General features: G+C 33.1%; 1 protein-coding gene and 1 non-coding gene across 2 annotated transcripts in view; both read right to left on the bottom strand.

Annotated features, from left to right (window-relative positions):
- The window catches only part of LOC138706571 (proton-coupled amino acid transporter-like protein CG1139), a 221,105-nt gene extending 211,253 nt beyond the window's left edge, over positions 1–9,852 (bottom strand). Inside the window, exon 1 of the mRNA XM_069836052.1 lies at positions 9,797–9,852. The gene's annotated coding sequence lies outside the window, so the exon portion shown is untranslated. The remainder of the gene's footprint in view (positions 1–9,796) is intronic.
- Positions 9,853–17,702: 7,850 nt separating this feature from the next.
- On the bottom strand, positions 17,703–17,782 carry TRNAL-UAG (transfer RNA leucine (anticodon UAG)). The gene has a single exon. It is a non-coding gene; the product is annotated as a tRNA-Leu (tRNA).
- Between the last annotated feature and the right edge of the window lie 1,784 nt (positions 17,783–19,566).

The raw sequence follows: 19,566 nt of genomic DNA on the forward strand, positions 1-19,566 counted from the left end.
AGCTACGTCATCCCACATCCTGTGTTCCTTAAACTTGTAGACGTCTCTAGGCAATGTTTTGGTGTCCTGACTTTGTTCCTTAGAATTAAATCTATTACGTCATTAATGTGCTCTCCGAGCTGGCGCGTTTGGTTTAAACCAGGCATGTCAAAACTTTGCACATTGTGCATTTGTCTCTATGCGATGTGCAGTTCCTATTCCCCTATCTGAAGGGAGTGAATCTGCTTGGAGGGGAACGCGACAGGGCTGTACATTACCTGCAATAGCAGAACAGCTTTGGTTTCAGTAACACAGATCAGTACGGGTGTGCTCATTGAGCTGTGATTGTGAATGCGTTATGAAAAATAAAGTAAGGAGTCCACAGATATAACGAAGAAGAGAAATCACGAATCATATAACGTAACTGTTATGATGTTTTCCTCAGCCAACAGTAATTATTTTAAAATGAAAGGCTTTCATCATATCATGTGAACCTAATAGTGATATGAGAAATTAAATCCGATTAGTAAAGTTCTCAAAATATGATATTCGCCAACTCTTATTTCTTAATTAGTACTCTCACGGCAAGACAAACATGACAGTGACGTTGTTTTGGAGTCTGTACTAACACACCCATCAATGGTTAGACGACTTATAACTTTTATTTGATAAGCTGATAAGTGATGAGAATATTGAGTGAGGAATACATGTGAGGGTCTTGAGGTTGTAAGGGAAGGAAGAAAGCGGAAAATTTTTCTGGAAAAATAATACATAATGGCGAATTTTCTATCTCACGTTACTATATTATCTTAATATACCTACGTTAATAAATCTTTAAACCTGACACAAAGAAAATGTCCTCGCTTCACAGCTTGTTAAGTACTCTTTTAACTCAATTCAGTAACGCTCCCAACTTGCTGATACTTGCTCTCACCGTTTTCCAAATAAACTATATATAAATTTAAATTCAAGCCTAATTTATCCAACTTATTAATAATAATGTGAATTTATATTAATATACAGCAAGGAAATGATTCCAGTGTAAAAGCCTCACAGTGTCCTATTGCATGTAATTGGGAGTAAAATATTTTCTTTAACATTTGTGCACCAATGGTCCCAATAATGTTTGATGAACAATGAAAGAGTATTACTTTGCAGTACCTACTACGTAAAATGAAATACTGTGTTAGTTTTTTTGTTGTTTTGAAATTACTGCAATATTATATTTTCTTCAAATACTGTATACAAATCATGTAAATAAATGATTCTTTATAAACGACTGCTTTGTGAATTGTAACTGAGTAAGTCTATTGTTTCTTGTGTTACTATTATTGTCAAATATAGACACTGACAATAACTGTGTTTTTTTTTCCTTCTGCTAAGTGTGTTTATAATGTCCAAATGTCAATTTAATTGAACACTAGAAGCGCAGAATAGATTCTTGTACATCCCTCCCGCTAAGAACTGGTAAAAGCAACACGTGAATGACGCAATCTGCACAGACCGCCGTTCCGCGCACATACACTGCACTTTCAGTGTCTGATTTCTGACATGCCTGGTTTAAACTGTCAACAAATCGAATAAATTTGAATTCATGCCCGTCTCCGAATACTATAAAATAGCATGCCTGACCATGAAACGAACGAGCCCGGGTTCAAATCCTGGTTGGGACAAGTTACCTAGTTTTTTCCTGAGTTTCCTTCAGTCCATTAAGACCAAGTGCTGAGTAATTTTCGGCGCTGGACCCTGGGTTCATTTCGCTGGCACTATCACCTTCATTTATTTCACATAGACTCTAAATAAACATAGCAGTTGATTAAGCGTTATAAAATAAACCATTTAAAAACTGTAGAAGATATTTTGTTTGAAATGACCCATATACTTACTAAAAACGCAATTTTAACCTTGCAAATTACGTACTAGTCATGTGATGTGAGTGCAATTCGTCACCTTCAAAAACACTCACAAACAAGATTAGGTCTGTAATCGTAAGTCGCTTTACACGTCATAAACTTCGGTCGATTGTGTCGTAATTTCCATTTCTTATTTTCATAACAAGTTCTAGAGATAATGGGAAATTTTTTCCGGTTACTCAACTTCAGAATTTCCTTAAATATATTTCCTCCTTCTGAGGACTGGGTGAGGTATTTTGACACCCCATTAATTGTTTTTTCAGTTCAAATTATAGTAATGTTTATTACTGGGTTATAGCTCTTCTGCAATGTGTCACATGTACAGTACTTTCTGGTTAAACATTCCGCATAAAAGAAAGCTTCTGGTCTCCGACTTTCTTTATAAAATTATTAGTCGAAATGCCCCACATGGTGTTCTATGTTGCCTATTATTTTTTTCTTCCTTGCGACGATAAATATAATTAATATTTATTGGTAGCATTTTTTTTAATCTAAATAGGGTATGATGAAAGAGTAATGGAACGGAGAAAAATTCTCTCCGGCGCCGGGATTTGAACCCGGATTTTCAGCTCTACGTGCTGATTCTTTGTCCACTAAGCCACACCGGATAAAACTCCGACGCCGGTCAGAATAATATAAAATAATATAATATTAATAAAAAAATAATATATATGATATGCGTAAATCACTTCGTGATTTAAGACGGCACTTATTCCGTCGGATCCCGACCAACTAGTCACTCATATCGAGTGCACCTCAGCACATGTGTGGACTTCGGTCCTGCGTTCATAGACATCTATGACGTAGTGCAGAGGGCGGCCACTAGAGGGAACCCAAGAGTTGGAGCTTAATCTGAGACGATTCTGACCGGCGTCGGAGTTGTATCCGGTGTGGCTTAGTGGATAAAGCATCAGCACGTAGAGCTGAAAACCCGGGTTCAAATCCCGGCGCCGGAGAGAATTTTTCTCCGTTCCATTACTCTTTCATCGTATGATGACGCAGAATATCTGCATGGAAATATCATATGTACTTCGGTACATTAAAATAATATAAAATAATAATAAAAATAATATATAAAATAATATATATAAATAATATATATTAAATAGGGTTATTCCGGGAAAGATAGCCATGCGGGTGAGACGGCCAACCGCTCTCATTTTTATTCTAATCATCTGTTTCGAATGAAAATCGGTTTGCTGTCAGATGTTAATTAAACGAAGTGATTGTTGCACCTGCGAAAACGTAAGGTTATTATTTCCGCATTTTGTAGCCGTTCGTGAGTTTGTGAGCAAGCAATAATTTTATACCTCCCGAAATAACAATAGAAAAATACTGCATTTTGTGAGGAAATTTGCTGGAAACGTTATTAAAGAGGTAGGGTGCCTTTAAACATATTATCTCAACTGTATTTGTTCACTTCACTGCTGCCAGTTTTTATTACGCGGTATGGCCATCTCTCCCGTGAAAAAGGAGAGATGGCCAGCATTTTTCTGGGATAGATGACCTAAAATTGAGGAGTAGTATTATGTTAAAAGTATCGTTATTTCTAGATTCCGATAAAATATAAAGCAATGCCCAGCAGCAACAACGTCTTTGGAATGAAGATGACTTATACCGTGCTTTCGAAGCCATTAAATATGGCACTTCTGTACGTCAAGCCTTCATTACATTTCTTATTCCAAGAAAAGCCCTGGAAAGAAGAGTTAAAGCAGACAATTCTACAAAGGGTACAATGGGACCAAGTGACACATAGGCAATGACAATGGATGTAGGTTTGTTCGCCATATTAAATATGCAGGAACATGGTTTTTCCCTTACAGGGACCGATGTCTAAAGTCTCGCTTACATTTTTGCTGAAGAACTTGACAATATTCTCTGACTGGCTGACAAGCCTCGTAATTGCGGTCGATTGGCCAAAATTTGTGTAAGCACTTCTTTTGACATTATTAATATGGCGGAATAAAAAAAATAACTTTTTTATCTGCTCCCATCAGAATTTTTTCCTGTGAGACAACACTTCCTATCCCGTGATCTAAGGCATCTGCCTAGCACTCGCGTTACGGAATTCGCGCTGGTTCGATTCCTCATAGGGAAAGAAATTTTCTCATGAAATTTCAGCCAGTGTATGGGACCGGTGCCCACCCAGCATCGTGATGCACTTGAGTAGCTACGATAGGTAGCGAAATCCGGTTGCGAATGCCAGCTATAACGGCTGGAGGGATCATCGTGCTAATCACACGATACCTCCATTCGGCATGTGGGCGTGAGGCCAGCAGCCGGCTAACGAATGGAGAAAGTTACACAACGCAGAACTGCATGAATTGTATGCTTCACCTGACATAATTAGGAACATTAAATCCAGACGTTTGAGATGGGCAGGGCATGTAGCACGTATGGGGGAATCCAGAAATGCATATAGAGTGTTAGTTGGGAGGCCGGAGGGAAAAAGTCCTTTAGGGAGGCCGAGACGTAGATGGGAGGATAATATTAAAATGGATTTGAGGGAGGTGGGATATGACGATAGAGACAGGATTAATGTTGCACAGTATAGGGACCGATGGCGGGCTTATGTGAGGGCGGCAGTGAACCTCCGGGTTCCTTAAAAGCCATTTGTAAGTAACAACTGTCATGTATGTTTAAAACGTAATGTGATGTACCTATACATACGTATATTTCTGTCGCTGTTTAATCATACTTTTGTTATAAAAATGGCTGTACTTACATCTAAATAAAACATAAACAAATTTAGAAAGAAAGAAAGAAGTAAATAAATAAAAAAGAAACAAATGAAGAAAGAAACAGTTATGGAAGTGAAGAACGAAATAAACAAATAATAAAGGAAAGAAAGAAAGGAAGAAAGAAAGAAAGAAAGGAAGGAAGAAAAGAAGGAAGGAAAGTAGAAAGGAAGGAAGGAAGAAAGGAAAAAAGAAAGGAAGGAAGAAAGGAAGAAAGGAAGGAAGAAAGAAAGAAAGAAAGAAAGAAAGAATATTAACTTAAACTCTTCAGCAATATCCATAATATTTGCCCCGTTTCTAAAGAGTTGAATAATATTTACTTTGTCAGAAATACTCAAACGTGAACGTGTTTTTTTTTTACATGATAACTTACCAGTGTGCGGGGGCTTGGGTTCTCTTCACAACAGACTGCGTTGTACTGTTTTGCTACTTTCTTTAGACTCAAACACATTCTACTAAATCGGCAGAGCAATGTAGCTGTGTATAATCCGAAAATATTTGAATGGGCATTTGTTAAAAGGACAGATGCCACATTTTTTTGTATTTTTTTACTTTTTCATTGATTATGAATCTAGGAGGATAGATGCACGATTCTATGTTAAAAGGACAGCAATATTTCACTTATAAATAAATTTAAAATGCCGTCATTTTCTTGGCATTTTATTAAAAGATCAGATGTCCTGGACATCTGCCTTTTTAAGAAATAATTAGTTGTATGGTTGATTTGGTAGTAGATGTTATAGAGTGCGCGCGTGTGGCTTCTTCAGTCGATCATCTGCAAATACCATGTTAGATAAAACTTTTTTTTTGTCTCAGTGAAAGAGTGACACAATAAATATCTTAATTCAGAGTAATACTGCATTGCCTTCATAGGCCTATTCGGAATAATTTATTGTTCGATCGCGATAACTTGTTAAGCACAGTGATACAATAATTGTTTACCTAGTTATAGGGACATAAAGAGAACTTATGAGAAACTACAAAAAAAAAAAAACTATTTTTTAGAGAAATACTTGTTGCATGCGTTTCTAATATCTAATGAAGTCTCTTCGTTTTTGTTTAATTATTCAGAAAATTATGTGCCTGCTGATAGTGAAGAAGTACGGTCGTTCAGTGACAACTGTGCTGGACAGAATAAAAATCACTCTATTTCCAGGCTGCTCCTAGCATTAACAGACACAAGAGGACGTAGTTTTCACTCTTGCGATCGCGATTTCAGCATAGCGAAGAGGAGGTTAAGAAAGATAGATCGAATTTTTACTGCACTAATAATTGAAATTACCACTATATCAAAATTCTCTTTAAAAGAAGTAGATAGATCCAATGAAATTTTAAATTTTAAAGATTGGTGCAACAAACTATAAGAGAACAGCTTTCTTTCTCGAAAGTTAATTGAAACGGAGGGATGAGAGGCTCCATTTTGGCATATTTAATATTTAATATATTTATTTAATGCTTTGCACTTGAGCTACATTAGGCATTGCAGCCCGAAAGAGCAGAAGCTCGTGCTCGGGCGCAGTTCAGATCAGTTATACAAAATGTATCACAAAATTAAGAGAGTTCATTGAGCACAATAACATTAACAAATGGTAAAATACATAGAGCATGTAATAATAGGATCTATATACAAATAGATAATACAAAAGTACATGAATAGTAGAGTATCAGTTTTTAATTCAGTTAGCTTAAACAATTAAATAATTAATCTGATTTTTTTCTTAAATCTATGTGTGTTAAAGTGTACTTAGCTCAGGGTAAGCTCTAATTAATGCATTATATATTTTGGGTCCAAAACTTCTGCTGTGTTTTAATCCAGCAGTGGTGTGGCATTTGGGAGTATTTAGAAAGAGACTGTAGTTTTGTCTCGTATGGTATTCGTGAGGATCAATTTTAAATTTATTGTGGTTTTTTTTTATAATTATTTTTTGGAGCAAATTTAAAGGATGGAGAGTCGATTTTGCCATTCCTCCCCAACCTAAAATACCATACTGAATTATTGATTGAAACAGAGCTAAGTACACAGTACGCAGAACATAAACAGGTAAATAAGAGCGTAGAATGGAAAATTTGTGGATTGTTTTACGCAATCTGTTACACAGGAAGGAGATATGCTTGTCCCATTTTAAATGTTGGTCAATAATAATGCCTAAATATTTAACTTGTGAGGATATAGGCCTACTCAAAGCGTTACATGAGCAAGTAGGTAGGTTACAATCATGTATTGTTATACTTCTATTATTATTCATTTTTAGTTGCTCAAGGCCATGTAATGTTAATGAAAATTGTATTAATTTTGTTTTAGAAACGTTCATAACTTCACTACATCACTTCGGATATGATTCAGATACTTCTAGGTATATTACGTCATTTCCTTTCATCAGTGGTCTAGTCAAACATACTTTTAATGTCGGCCTACTCCAAGATGTTGACCTATCTAAAAATGTACGCTATCTTACGAGTAAAGTGTACTTAAAAGAAGGAAAAAGTAGAGGAGCTTCGATATTCACCGAGATTTCCTACAGATATTGTGCATAGACCTGTTATAAGTGAGGAAACAGCTTCTAGAAATCTTCTTGAAGATTGTATGTGTAAACTTTAATCATTTAACAGAGAGATATATTGTAAAAACTTTAGAAAACCAAGAAATAAGTCGTTCAAATTGATGTTATTGTTGCAAATAAAAAAAACAAATAAATGGATCTTTGAAATTGATGTCCGTTGTAATAATTTTTTTCAACATTTGTTGAAAAGGCGGGAGTTCTAAGGTTTCAAAATGTAATAGAATTGTCAGTTTGTTGAATTTAGGACATTTAAAGTTCATGGTCATTATCAAGAAGATAAATACTATGTTCTGAGTTGTAGAGTAAAATTGCCTAATGCCGTGATACCCCTAATCCCGTGATACTTTTTTAGAACTGAATGTCAGTCAAAGGTTTGCCGTTCAATCTTAGCGCCAGACATCTTTCTCGAAAGAGTGCATCTTTTAGCTGCTTTTGAGACATCGGTGAACTTCATAGCAAGATACCCAATCCCATGATAGTTAGTGAAAAAAACATCACGGAATTAGGGGTATCACGGCATTTTAGCAACTTTTCCCTACAATAACTAAGAAACTTGAAAAATATGGATAGAAATCAGTTTTTGTTAATACTGAAAAGTTCGGTCTGATAGACATCTGACTTTTTAAAATTTTTTTTAAATTTACAATTCATGTTGAGAAATTAATTATATTTTGTTATATGTTATTAACTTTTAAAAAATGCTTAGGGGAGACTGTTGTACCTTTGAACACTTCTCAGATTTTATTTTTTTTTTAAATTTTGGGAAATTATACTTTTTAAATTAAAAAATACTTTAAATAATTATTGAAGATTCCTTTACAACTTCGTGTATATATTGTTCTGTTCTACACATCTATTAAGGATGGAAAAAATAAAATGTAATATGTTCAAAGGTACAACAGGTTCATGTACCTTAGAACATACCCTCTTGTGAGTTGGAACACATGTAATATAGGTGGAAATATAGTTGTAAGAACTAACAACCATATTTAAAATGTATTTGCAATCATAAACCAGAGCAGGCTTCTCTGATTTAGATTTTATTTCCTGGAGGAACAAGAATTGCTTCAACAACTTTCTTCAAGTCATCCGGATCAACTGGGGGACCTCTTAATTTCAGACTTACTTCGTAACATGATCTTAAAATAAAAGAAAGACAAAAACCAATAGTATCATGTACCTTGGAACATGTTCCATGGTACAAGATGTTTTGTGTTCAAAGGTACAAGAGGGTGCACGTTTAAACAAATATCGCTCCCAAAACTATAGATTCGAACAAATCATGGAAATTAAAATATGTTATTGCTCACCAGATAATACGGAACACATTGTACTTAATGGATGGTAACAAATACAATGTGGTTTTATGTTAGATAACATATACCAATGAACGAAATGTTTACTTTTGATACTAAAACATATTCTTTCGTTCACAGAACTCACAATTTGCAATAAATCAAACCAAAACTACGACCAGATCTACTTAGCGGATTTCCCTACAATCTACTTCAGTTTGAGTCCTCTAGGTAGCAGCAAAAAATAAAAAACAAAAAATGTTCAAAGGTACAACAGTCTCCCCTATTCATTTACAGATATTTACTCGGTAATCTATAGTCTAAAACGAATCCTTGCAGCATAATAGTAATATACGTTACAAGAGCGGTATGTTGACGTTTTCATGTTCGAGGAAAAGATTGAAAAAGCGAAACGTAGTTGAGCTTTTTTAATTTCCGAGAACATGAAAACAAACATACCGCTCGTGTATCGTACATTATTTTGTGCGAAGATCGTTTATTACATACCTGAAAGACGAATTTCTAATTAGTTGCAATGAAATCTCCATGTTGGTTTCTATTTAATGACGGCAGCTTCGGAAAACCAAAATATCTTTCTTCAACATTGTTGCTATAAAATGTTTTCTGTGTTTACTATAACCTACTCCAGCAGGCCGTGATATACGTCTGTCTTTTTTTTCCCCCAGTCTATAAATGCGAACTTAAAACAAACGGTAAGGTTATGTAATGATTTATTTTTCATTTTAATATTTTAACAATATTATTTATATAACATATTGCAGTAATAACATCGGCATCTGGAATCTTGTTGATTTTTTCACGGCTTCCTTAATGTTACTTGTATCAGGAATGCAATAAGTTTCGTGGAGTAGTAGACTTTACTTAATTTTTGCAAATATTTAAAAACAATATTTAACATTGCAATTTAGGTGAAATTGCAGTGGTAAGTTTCCAATTTATAATTATTACTATGTTAAACGTGTCTAAAAATAATATGTTAAAAGCCTAAAGCAGTAAAATGAATGTCGCGCTTAAGCGGTAAGAAGAGGGAAATTGTTATGTGTGTTACGTTGGGAATACTGAATGTGGTATTTCACACTTACCGCGTATTGGTTCTGTGCGGAAAACAAGCAAATACGCACGATCTCGCACAAAACTTCTTTCTCTTATAATTAATACATTGAGAAAGTGTAAATACAAATTAAAAAGTAAGATTTACACTAATTTTTCTTGAATCTAACGCCAGTGACATGATACATGCATTTGATGTGCCATATTAGCTGCAATATATAAAAGAATTCAGGTCATACCTTCTGTATTTGTGCTCGAGGAGGCCCACGTCGTTGACGCTCTTACGTATAGAAAATGTGACTGAAAACATGTATGGAATGATAGCTCAAGTGCCAGTAAAGTCAAGGTTATTTCCTACAGTCCTGTCATTCTTCTAAGTCATTTTCTTGTGATAACAATGACTAAGTTACAATACTTAAGTCCGTACATGAAAAACGACACGCCTCCGTGGACACCTGTTGTGAGAGAAGTCACGAACTTTCAAATTACTAGTTTTCAAAGCTTTTCTCAGTTTCTTCTTATTGGTTGTTTGTTTTAACGACTATGCTACTTATATATATAAATAATGGTTTACCGTCAAAGTAAATATAAGAGAGAATGTAATTTAAAATTATTAAATTATCCAATTTTATTTCAACGTCATATGACTTGGGAGATAAGGGAATAGGTATGTACACCTTTCGCTAGTACAGGGACATCATTTTATTTTTACTAACATTTCTAATATTAACCTGACTATACCTTTGGCTTAAAGGTTGTGAACCGTAAACACCGTTTCCTACCCTCTTCCACGACTGGAGTTCGATGATACTGGCGTAAGATACAAACAAATCACTTTGCTAGGTATAGGAGGGAAGAAAAGTAGTTCATCGAGATACGTAAAGTAGGAAATATCGCGATTTTGAGTTTGATAATTTTCATTAGGTTTTTCTTTAATCAAAATACAGTATAGTATTAACAATAAGTGTTTTAACTCTCAAACTGAGCTGTCCATTCGGACGTATTCATTATGCAATGTACATTATACTGTCTACAGCACATTAGCGTACAATCTAGAGAAAGACGTTAAATTTAAAAATAATCATAATATGGATATTTAAACACATATTTGAAAATGGTGGCCGTTCATTTCGATACAGGTTTCAGTTCTTTTTTGCATATTATCGAACATAGACTATTATGCCTAATTCCAATTACCAGTTTCATCTTTCGTACTAGTAACTCATATTGAAATAATTCTGTACCTAATCTATAAAAGAGTACCTTACGTAGTGTAAATTCAATCTTCAATTCTGCCCGATCCGAAAAGATAAAATTATTCAGACATGCTATTTACTGTCCGTTCAAGTGGTTTTGTCGCAGGGTCATAGAAAGGGGGAAAATCACGTGACAGTTAATTACTTAACGAGGTCCTTTTATTTAAGTTAGTTTAAACAGTTGTATAATATTACTTAGACGTCCAATTCCTAACAGAAATTAATGTTTTCAGAAAAGAGCTAAGACAGCCCAGCCACAAAGGGGCGGGCAGAAGTGGGTGGAAGAAACCGGGATGCGACATAGGCAAACGGACGACAGTACCTGTGCGAGAATATGATTCAATATTGAAAGCGAACATATTTCTGGAACGTAGTATACTCACTAGCTCAATACTTTGTGTTTACTATGAACGTAAGGCGACTTTGACTGTATACGCTTGGTTCTGTGTGAAGATCGGTTGGAAATTTACTAGTAGATGGGGTGAGAGTGAAGTACATTAAAAAACTCAGGTATAATAAAAATTGAAGTAAAAATAAAATGATGTCCCTGTATAAATTTATTAAAATTCAAAATCTAACTTCTACATATCCTGAATTAATTTTGTGCTGGTATTTGGTATATGAATATTAAATTTATTGTCAACAGCTGTTACATCTGTCTACATTTAGGGTAAAGATTGTTAATATTGTGATATGAGTAATATTGTGACAGTTCTTTTTGAGAATTCATTACAATTTTATTGAGCGAGAGGAAAATCGGCTTCTACTAATGCGAGGTAAATCAGTTGTAAAGTATAGTTAGTTAAGTAATAGTTTAGTAAGAAAATAAAATAGTGAATTTTTTCTTAATTTACTGCATAGAAAAACAACATGTTTATACCAACATAAGTGTTGATCGATTATTATTCCGAAATACTTTACTTGAGGAGATGCATTTAGAATAGGACAGTTACAATTATTTGAAGAACAATTGGATGTAAGAATTTTTAAATACAAGAACGAATCAGGAGATTTCATGCCAACAGATGTTAACGAAAATGGTACAACCGTAGTTTTAGTATGATTTAAGACAAATAGGTTGGAATCAAGCCAAATTTTAATCAATGTGATACCTTTGACTGCCTCCGTGGTCTGTTGGTCAGCATGCTGGCTTCCAGATCAGGAGGTCCCGGGTTCGATTCCCGGGCTAGACTCTCGGTGAATTTTTCTTAAAAAGGAATTCCCTGGGTGTCTAGAATCTGGAAATTTGTATGAATGTGATTGTGAGTGTGCCGGGTTAATATAAATTAACCAATCATCACAATATAAAAATACGTCAGGACTGTCGCTGGGCAGTAACCTGAACACACGTTTCAGCGTCACATTGTTGACAAGTAACTCCATCTGTTAGCACAACCATAAAGCATCTCATAGATGCTATAGAGTTACCAACAACGAAAAAAAAAAAATGATACCTTTATTTGCATTAAGATAGGTATCATCCCAAGTTTTACCTGCAAAAATAACATGTGTGTTGTCCTCATACGTACCATTGAAGTTTTCTAAATTAATTGCCAGTAAATCACTAATATATATTAAAAACAAAATAGGACCGAGGATAGTCCCCTGTAGGACACTGATATTAATATTTCAAGTGCTACTAAATATATTATCAATGTTAGTTACATGTGTTCTGTTACTAAGGTAAGAAGCAAACAATTTCAAAACACTTCCATTAATTCCTAATATTTGGAGGAGAATGATTTTGCAGACACGATTTACGATTCTGCCTCCTCGAAGTGTCGAAAAGTTCCTCTCTAAAGCCTAGACACTAGTATTTAAGAATAGAGTGTTAATAAATGCGTCAGTGAACTTCGTCTCTGTATTCAACATTAGAGATTTGTGCTGGTATTGTTGGGTTATTGTTATCATTGCTATTTATTTACTTACTTACTTACTTACTTACTTACTTACTTACTTACTTACTTACTTACTTACTTACTTACTGGCTTTTAAGGAACCCGGAGGTTCATTGCCGCCCTCACATAATCCCGCCATTGGTCCCTATCCTGAGCAAAATTAATCCATTCTCTATTATCATATCCCACCTCCCTCAAATTAATTTTAATATTATCTTCCTATCTACGTCTCGGCCTCCCTAAAGGTCTTTTCCCCTCCGGTCTCCCAACTAACACTTCATATGCATTTCTGGATTCGCCCATACGTGCTACATGCCCTGCCCATCTCAAACGTCTGGATTTAATGTTCCTAATTATGTCAGGTGAAGAATACAATGCGTGCAGTTCTGTGTTGTGTAACTTTCTCCATTCTCCTGTAACTTCATCCCTCCTAGCCCCAAATATTTTCCTAAGAACCTTATTCTCAAACACCCTTAATTTCTGTTCCTCTCTCAAAGCGAGAGTCCAAGTTTCACAACCATAAAGAACAACCGGTAATATAATGTTTTTAAATTCTAACTTTCAGATTTTTGCACAGCAGACTGGATGATAAAAGTTTCTCAACCGAATAATAACAGGCATTTCCCATATTTATTCTGTGTTTAATTTCCTCCCGAGTATCATTTATATTTGTTACTGTTGCTCCAAGATATTTGAACTTCTCCACCTCTTCAAAAGATAAATTTCCAATTTTTATATTTCCATTTGGAACAATATTCTCGTCACGAGACATAATCATATACTTTGTCTTTTCGGGATTTACTTCCAAACCTATCTCTTTACTTGCTTCCAGTAAAATTCCCGTGTTTTCCCTAATTGTTTGTGGATTTTCTCCTAACATATTCACGTCATCCGCATAGACAAGCAGCTGATGTAACCCGTTCAATTCCAAACCCTCTCTGTTATCCTGGACTTTCCTAATGGACATTTATTTATTTATTTATTTATTTATTTATTTATTTATTTATTTATTTATTTATTTACTTACTTACTTACTTACTTACTTACTTACTTACTTACTTATTTGTTGTTTGTTTGTTCGTTCTATTCTATTATATTCTATTCTATTCCATTCCATTCCATTTTATTTTATTTTATTTTATTTTATTTTATTTTAGTTTATTTTATTTATTTTTTATTACTTATTTAATTTATTTGTTTATTTATTTAATTATAGGTGGCTTACATTGATACATATTCATATTCATATTCATATCCTTTATTTGCTTGAAGGTACAAGAATACAAGAGGCCTCGTCAATGTGATAATAAAAGAAAACAATGTGTCAATATTTAAAATATTAAAAGAGTAAAAAATAATAAACTTTAACTAAAGTACTACATCATTTTCAAAAAATTCATTCATATTATAAAAGAGATTCTTCTGTAGCCATCTCTGAATCTGAAATTTAAATTGTGTTTCATTAAGTGCCTTTATATTTGTAGGTATCTTATTATATACTTTTATTGCAGTAATTACATAGCTTGATTATGTTTTTTGCAACCTGACAAGTGGTACATTTAATTGATCATTATTTCTTGTTTCATAGCGATGCAGATCTACTATACTTGTATAATTAGTAATATTCTTGTTTACATACATTAAAAGTTCAAAAATATATAGAATGTAGACTGTCATAATCTTTTCATTTCTGAAAAGAGATCTACATGATAGTCTGGGTGGTGACATTTTTATAATACGAACTGCCTTTTTCTGCAGTAACAGAATGTTTGGGAGGTCAGAACTATTTCCATAAAAAAGTAATTCATATCTAATAACACTTTCAAATAGTGCATAGTAAACTTGTTTGAAATAATGTTTGGGAATCTTGTACATGATACTTCTCAAGAGATATATTACTCTAGAAATTCTTTTAAATACATAACTGACATGGCTATTCCACCTTAGTTTAGGATCCAAATACATACCCAGCATCTTTACAGATTCATTTATCACATTATTTTGGGTTTGTTTCAAACTTAGAGTTAACACATGAGTTTTTTCATCATTAACAATAAATCCATTAATTGAAAACCACTTTCTTATTTGAGCAAATACAGCTTGCTTCATAAAATCTAACTCAGCAGTATTATTATGTGTGATAACAATAGTTGTATACAAAATACATAATAGTGAAAAAACAAAACAAGCAAAGCAACGAAAGAGAGAAGGATATATAATAGATGCTAGAATATAATATTGTAGTTAATATTAGTGCCAAATGCCAATACAGAATTATTTCAAAATTAGAGTAAAAACCGTTATAATACACTTATTCATAATTTAAATACCTAAGGAAATATAGTTCTTTTTAATATTGTATGAAATTTTTAAACTGATAAATTGAAATCAAATTGAGAATCACAGTTTAAATACAGAGAGTTTTATTACACACTAGCCGTACCCGTGCGCTCCGCTGCACCCGTTAGAAATAAATATAAAAAATTCCATAATTAAAATAGGACGTTTGATCCAGGGAACATTCGTGTTTGATAGAAGGATAAATCGTTTAATATGTTACTTAATTTAAATTGCATCTAAATAATTAAAATGCGATCATTTCGGTCCAGAGAGCACTCATTTGGTGCAATGATAATTCCTTTAACATGTTTCTTAATTTTTATTACATGCAACCATAGTTTAATGAAGATTGACATCATTTAGATTTAATGTGTATATTTTATTTTACTTGTTATAGGTTTCCATTGAATTATGGTAATAACTTAATTTTAACCCTTCTTTTCTACGTGTTCAGTAAATGGCTCTTGGCCCACTATGGTTCTGAACCCTTCAAATAACTTAAATTATATTATATAATATTACATTACATATATTATATTATATTATATTATATTATATTATATTATATTATATTATATTATATTATATTATATTATATTATATTATATTATATTATATTATATCAGAAGTTACTGTAATAACATTATAGCATTATGTCCATCTAGAGAAACTACACTTTCCAATGATGAAATAATAATTAATTATACAAATCGATTAATTTAGCTTCCGATATTACTTCATACCAACACAGAAACATTCTCTGTAGGCTATCTTTCATAGCTTTCGATTGTTGCTGTCCAAGGCCCCTTACAGACGAAGTCATTTGTTTTTTAATTCATTATACGGCCTTAGATGGCAATTATTTTAATCTTAAAACTCATTTATCTCATTAAATATCAGTCCTATCAAAATTTTTCAGGGAATAAATCTTATCGAAAATCATTTTTAAAGAAACTTTTGTTATGTAAAATTTTTCACAAAAATTCAATAATAAGCGAGATATTTCGATTTATTAAATTCAGGCCCCCTTATAACCCACCTTTTAAATAATGTATTTTGAATGCCATATAGCCTAAAATCTAAGTTACAACGAACTTAATTTATATTCCAATTTTCATCGAAATCCGTTCAGCCATTATCGCGTGAAAAGGTAACAAACAAACATACAGACAGACAGACAGACAGACAGACAGACAGACATACAAACAAAAATTTCAAAAAAGCGATTTTCGGTTTCAGGGTGGTTAATTATATATGTTAGGACCAATTATTTTTGGAAAATCGAAAATTACCAGAAAAATTTCGGCTACAGATTTATTATTAATATAGATAACAAACAATGGAGAGTTCTTTAAGAAAACAGTTATAGGAATAGGAATAACAAAAGTTTGCCTATCTCACTTGACGATGTGTCAGAGGAAGAACAATATTGTCTGTATGCATGTGAAGTGTGATTAGTGTAACATGTAGCTAATCGGCGATGTATGCAATGGAGGGGAAAAGGACCTGGCCAACTTACTTATTATCTTTTGGCCTAGTTTCCTCATAAGTGAGATTCAGACCTGTCTTCGGACAGTTGACTAAACAATTACGTAATTCTGTTCGTTTTACATTGAATTGAAGGAATTTAAGAAAATCACAGTTATTCAATATACCGTTAACAGTCTTATAGAGTAAAATTGGACTATTTATTAATCGTCTACATTTTAAAGTATTATAATTAAATTTAAAAAGTAACTGATTATATGAAATTTTCTTTTCATAAGACGACACGTGATGTTTTATTTTTTTTAAATATAGGTAACATAAAAATCTTTTCTGTATCCTTTCTATTTGCATCTGATGGGACTGGAACTGAGGTGACCATATTACAGATGCATACTCTAGTTTACTCTTAATTAGAATATTATTATTATTATTATTATTATTATTATTATTATTATTAAATATATTATTTTTTTTTTTTACTCAAGAGGCCCAATTATTACTTTCGCCGGAGCCCTACCATTCTTACTAGGCACTTGGTCAGTATGATTTCTTGTAAATAGTTTCCTTAATCTATCACATAATATTTCAATATCCAGTAATTTCATTACTATACAATTTTGTTATTCTACGTTTAATTTGTAATTCAGTAAATATAAAATATTCTTTGTTTTTCTATGATAAATTATCTAGCTTTAATTAGTCAGGTAATCTTTTCGTACTTTGACTTTATTGTAATTGTAATTGTAAATTTAATACTAATTGTAATTTTATTTGTAATTGTAATTGTAATTGTAAATTTAATACTAATTGTAATTTTATTCTTCATATTATAGTTGGAATCTCCTGGTAGAGGGGCAGAGAAGGCCTGACGGCCTTATCTCTACTAGGTTAAATAAATAAATAAATAAATAAATAAATAAATAAATAAATAAATAAATACTAATTCCTGATTCGTCTCTGCACGTAGAAATTCTACGTAAAGAAAAATTAAGGTTGTTCTCAGGTACATTTATATTTTTACTACTGAAATAGTAAATATTATTTGTCGCATTATCTTCGAAATATCAATGTTATACTCCATTAAAAAAAAGTTCAACGCACCTCATATACATTTTCTTGCGTTGTTTGCATTTAGAGAGTGTTAATGTATCAATTAAAACATATGGCAGCGGTGGGATTCGAACCCACGCCCTTTCGGACTGGTGCCTAAAACCAGCGCCTTAGACCGCTCGGCCACGCTACCGACAATGTTTGTTTCCTTGCGGTAGCCTTGTGTCGCAAACCCGCGGCTCGCAGCGAACTATTGACGAACTACGTGGTAGTGCCCACGTCATTAATATACTCGTCATATGCAGCCTGGCGATTTCAGGCGTGGCAACCTTCCGGCACGAAGTAACTAGGTTGGTGTTACACTATTGCTCTCTGCTTCCAAATTCAGTATAAACTGCTCTTCCTGTTATGTTCCTGATCATATTATTTGTATTCTGGGGTTATATTACGTTTGTGGGTAGACCACATCCGTCGTCATCATCATCATCATTTAACATTTTAACATTTAATTTTTTATTAACATTTAATTTTTATTAACATTTAATTTTTTTAAGGTGACATGATTTATTTTGCCTAACGAGTTACTTCCTTGGTTTGAATTGTAAATTATTTAAAAATAGCGTGTAAGAGGGCCTTAGACTAGAAATGTGTAGTTTAAATGTAGTTCTGTTTATAAGTATGCATAAGGGTGTAATTATTTGACTTATTTGAACTGTTGTATCAGTGAAGCGAGGTGAGTCAGTGAAGTTATGGTTTTACAGTGCAGTCAATGGTTCCGATTACTGATAATTTATAGCGTCAATGAAATGTGTTCTATAGTGTCAGTGAAATATGTCCTAAAGTGTCAGTGAAATGCGTCATAGTGCCACTACAGTGAGTGAGATGAGAGTAAAGTGAAAAACTATTGAAACTTATGTAGGGCCTATACATATGCAGGTTGTATTGTAAAATTAGGTATTTTATGTTTTATTATTAATTGTAATTATTGTGTTAAATTGTATTGTGTATTCTTATTGTATTGTGTATATATTTGTATTGTATAATTGTATTGTGTATTGTAAATTTTATTGTGTATTGTTTATCATTTTATTTTGTATTGTTTATATTGTTTATACCACTAGCACCGGGTACTTGCCCACTTGCAGTGTAAATACATACATACATACATACATACATACATACATACATACATAATGACTCGTTCTCTCCCTTTCCCCCCGTTTCTGCAGATTTGAGCAACTGTCAGTCTAATTAAAGCTATTCTGATATAATACTAGCCAGCCTATTTGGCCTATTATTATTATTATTATTATTATTATTATTATTATTATTATTATTATTATTATTATTATTATTATTATTAAGACGGGTTACATCAGTTTCTTGTCTATGCGGATGACGTGAATATGTTAGGAGAAAATCCACAAACGATTAGGGAAAACACAGAAATTTTACTTGGTGCAAGTAAAACGATAGTTTGGAAGTAAATCCCGAAAAGACGAAGTATATGATTATGTCTCGTGAAGTGAATATTGTACGAAATAGAAATATAAAAATTGGAGATTTATCCTTCGAAGAGGTGGAAAAATTAAAATATCTTGGAGCAACAGTAACAAATATAAATGACACTCGGGAAGAAATTAAACGCAGAATAAATACGGGAAATACCTGTTATTCGGTTGAGAAGCTTTTGTCATCCAGTCTGCAGTAAAAAAATCTGAAAATTAGAATTTATAAAACAGTTATATTACCGGTTGTTCTGTATGGTTGTGAAACTTGGACTCTCACTTTGAGAGAGAGACAGATATTAAAGGTGTTTGAGAATACGGTTCTCAGGAAAATATTTGGAGCTAAGAGGGATGAAGTTACAGGAGAATGGAGAAGGTTACACAACGCAGAACGGCACGCATTGTGTTATTCACCTGACATAATTAGGAACATTAAATCCAGACGTTTGAGATGGGCTGGGCATTTAGC

The sequence above is a fragment of the Periplaneta americana genome, chromosome 9 (genome assembly GCF_040183065.1).
Source record: "Periplaneta americana isolate PAMFEO1 chromosome 9, P.americana_PAMFEO1_priV1, whole genome shotgun sequence".
NCBI lineage: Eukaryota > Metazoa > Arthropoda > Insecta > Blattodea > Blattidae > Periplaneta > Periplaneta americana.